Source organism: Pipra filicauda, unplaced genomic scaffold, assembly GCF_003945595.2.
Source record: "Pipra filicauda isolate LSUMZ 115617 unplaced genomic scaffold, ASM394559v2 scaffold352_size854550_pilon, whole genome shotgun sequence".
Taxonomy (NCBI): domain Eukaryota; kingdom Metazoa; phylum Chordata; class Aves; order Passeriformes; family Pipridae; genus Pipra; species Pipra filicauda.
The window spans coordinates 480,786-485,018 of NW_024104479.1; positions in this window are offsets into that span (position 1 = coordinate 480,786).

Consider the following 4,233-nt stretch of genomic DNA (forward strand, 5'->3'; position numbering starts at 1 on the left):
ATTACGAGCATAATGACCTGGAGGTATGATCACAGATCACGTACCAGATGGAGAGTGGTGCAAAAAGAACTACTACTCTTAGAATATGTTTTGTCTTCTTTTATTTATTTTTTTTTCTCAGGGAAACCTGCATTAGTTTGAAAGAAAGAGGTCAGATCTGAAGTGTGCAGTAAGAAAGACTCCAATTACTAAAGTATGAATAAAGGTGGAAGAATTTGGCCCAAACCCAAACTCAATTAGGAAAAGAAAACACATATATCAAATATAATTGAAATTTCAGGGGGACTTCTGATACACAAATTGCATACATAATTTGGTCCCAGCATCATAAATAGAGTAATCATGAAGTCTTGGTCTAAACTTTTATTTTCCCAACCAAAGGAAAGGTAGTTTTCACTGAAATGAAACCTTCTTTCAGAGTCCTGACTTCAGCCCAATCCCAGGCTAAAGCTAAGCAGGCACATCCAGACGCTGTCCAGGGGCTCTGTGTCTGCACCTTCATGGAAAGCAACACTTTGACCTCTTTTGCATCATTTTTCACGGGGCAAGCACTCTTTCCACACAAAAAAAAGAGCATTAAGGACCCTTAAAAGTTGGATTTCAAATGAAATTGGGTGGTTCTCTTGAACTCAGCCTTTTTTGATGGGATAGATTTTTTTCCCCGGTGCCTTTTTGTGTGTGTTTGCATGTTTGTATTTCAGGGAGTGGAAAGCACCAAAACCAAAGGCCATCCTTCCAAAGCAGGAGAGTCAGTTCTCACTCTCTTCTGATTTCCACCCTAAACAGACAGGGCAAAAAAATCACAGATTCACAGAATGGTTTGGGTTGGAAGGGAACTTAAAAATCCTCTCATTCCACCCCCCTGCCATGTGCAGGTGCATCCCCATGCTTCTGAATTTATTTCCTGAGAGCTTCTGCCATGAGAAGTGTTCCCTGTAGGAACAAGAACTTGTGCTCCTGTTCTTGCATCCCTCCCTCCCTCCCCCCTTTCAGCTGCTGCCTGTGACCTGAACACCTTCTCTTTGGGGTTTGGAGCAGAGCATCTCTGTCCCCAGAGCCACCCAGCCTGCTGAGGGCACTGATGGTGTCTGGGGGAGGTTGTGCTGGGTCTCTCTGCTCCTCCAGCTCCTCACCAGCCGTGCCAGGGACACGGAGCCACCCCAGGGAGCTGCGCTGGCACCACCCGGGCTGTGCCCTGCTGGGCAACAGGGACCCTGCCCCCAGGACATGCCATGGCACACCTCACAGGGGGGCCTTTGTCCTAGCTAGAACAGCTGGGACCAGTTCATCACTGGATGGGTGTAACCCAAAACTGTGTATTCTATAGCCTTCCATGCCATTGCCCAGAAACTGTTATCAATGAACCATTTACACCCTCTGCCCAGAGCAGCCCTGACTCATCAGGCTATAAACTGGGTGTTAAGAGGCCTGTGAGATAAGAGGATGCTCCTGTCCTTACACCCATTATGGAACTCCCCACCCTGAGGGAGGCACTGGGCATTCCTGCCTGAACTGGAGGACAGATAATCTTGGGGTCTTGGGACTTTTTTAACCGCTCGTGGGATCCAGAGGAAGACTGAGACCACCACTCTTGACCAGACTGCACCAGCACTCTCACCAACAGCATTTCCCCTCTCCTTTTACTTTGGACTCAGGGGGCCCAAGGAACACCACTCTGTTCATGCCCCAGGGTGCTGGGTTATACATTTGGGTTTTGCAGGTTAAAACCAATCGTTTGTCTGTACAATCGTATTTATTGTTTTATTTTATTAAATTGTTATTCTGACTTATAATCTCTCCTTTGAGTTGAGTTCATTTCCCCTGCCTTTAAACCTTTAAACTGGCACAGCCTTCCCAAAATGACCCAAATGCAAAAGCACCTGCTCTCCTGCTGTTGTGCTCAGGGCACTTCTAAGACACCCCTCTAGTCTCCTTTGGCTTTTGTTGGGATAGGTACATGAAGTGGCACCTCCAGCTCCTCTCAGCTCATCCCACTCCCTCCGACACGGGAGCAAAGGCCAGACAAGCAGAGAGCGTGAGCCTCCCCATCACAGGGGAGGATGCAAAGGGAGGAGCGGTGACAATGGATATTGTTCCCAGCCAGCTCAGAGAACACCTGAAACTCCACAAGGGAACCTGACCCCCTCTGAGAACCTCCAGAGCACTTCCAAACGGGCAGCGGGTCTCTGGCCTCCTCTCTGCCCCCCAGGCTCTGCAGTGAGCAACAACACTCTGTTCCTGCGAGTTCCCCTGCAAACGACCCCTGGAAGGCACCGAGTGCTTCCCGCGGGCTCCTGCCCTCATCCCTTCCCCGGGTTCCTGCCCTCATCCCTTCCCCGGGTTCCTGCCCTCATCCCTTCCCCGGGTTCCTGCCCTCATCCCTTCCCCGGGCTCCTGCCCTCATCCCTTCCCCGGGCTCCTGCCCTCATCCCTTCCCCGGGCTCCTGCCCTCATCCCTTCCCCGGCGGGCTCCTGCCCTCATCCCTTCCCCGGGTTCCTGCTCTCATCCCTTCCCCGGGTTCCTGCTCTCATGCCTTCCCGCGGGCTCCTGCCCTCATCCCTTCCCCGGGTTCCTGCCCTCATCCCTTCCCCGGGTTCCTGCCCTCATGCCTTCCCCGGGTTCCTGCCCTCATCCCTTCCCCGGCAGGATCTGCTCCCGGATCCGCAGCCACCCCCCGACCGAGCTGGGAAGCAGCAATTCCCCGACTGCACTCAGACCTCGTCGCTTGCCAATAAGGAGATAGTTGTTGTGTCAAATTAGACGTGAGGAACATGAGATTCTGGTCTGAGGGGGAATCTGATCCCTAATAACATCTGCCTGGCTATAGGTGATAATTTAGGATGAGTTTACGGAGCCCCTATAATTACATTTTCTATGCGTGCTTTGTTGTGGTTACCAGGTAACTGCGAAGTGATTACATGAATATTTATGCTTGGCAGGTTACACGCTGCTGTTACACAGGATTAGCATCATTTTTTTCCCCCCTTGTAATTCTTTGTGCCGATATCTAGGACTCGTATCAGGACACAGGCGCCTCACCAGCAAAAAAAAAAAAACCACTAATGCCATGCTTCTTATCTGAGGCATCAGTTTGCTGTTCTCTGAAGCACAGCACTTGTGTTTTGAAATGCAAATCGGTTTTTCCTTCCTCCGTGGTACACCCAGGACGGCTTAAGTCAGGTTGGAAAGCTCTGATCTTGCTTTTCATGGAGGTTGTGCAACGTGCTGGGGGATCCAAACACAAAAATGGTGTGGATGCAGGAGCCAGTCACGGAGGCAGGGGTTGGAGCTGCAGTGTATCACCCTGCCCACGTCCCTGATCTTATCCCTGTGCTAAGTGTGAGGGGATGGGAGGTGAAACATGCCCTGAATTAGAGAGCAGAGCTCCCTCACGTTCTCCAGGGCATGGAGAGTGTGCCCTGTGCTGCGCCCTCACCAGTCCCATCACTGCTGCTCTGCAGGTCCCCAGCACCAGTGTGGAGGCACAGCCTTGCTTAGTGACATGAATTTGGGGGTTTCTGCTCCCCCTAAATGTGCTAACGGAACAGCAAGGACACTTTGGAGCAGGGAGGCCCCAAAGAGGGCCCTTCTGCCTGGCCCCCACCCATCTGAATGAGCATCAGGTGGCTGCTGGGATGTAGGTCTGGAGAGCAGGGACAGGGTGTCCCAGGGCTGTCACCTCCCTCCCACCTTTTCTCACCAGGCAGTGAGACCCAAACCATTGTCACAACCCAGGTTTAACCACTCCAAACTTAGGCAGTGGTTTGGTGGCCAGTGATTTCAGAAATGGCTTTTATTTTGCCAGTGTTTGTGAGCAGGCTGCTGTTTGCACGTGGAAATGATCTGCTGGCAAACCATGGATCTGCAAAATGAGCAATGGGGCTGAATGCCTGGGATCTGATTTATTCCTGAGGGCTCTGCATGGAGCTTTCAGGGTAAGGAAACCTGCACCAGAGAAGGAGGAAATTATTTGAAGGCAGTCTGCTTTTAAGTGGAAAAGAAATCATTTGCTGAATGTTTTAGATACTGTTGATGTTCTCAGATTTAAGGCATGAAAAGAAACCTTTTCTCGCAGCAAGGCTGTGAACAGGAGCCATGTCTTTGATCTGTGTCTGCACACAGTGGGGTGGTGTCCATGAATTACAAGGAAATGTAATGCACTGTCATTCTTAAATAAAAACACATTAGCTAATTAAATTGAAACCCAGTGACTGAGTGATTGGCCTGCAAGT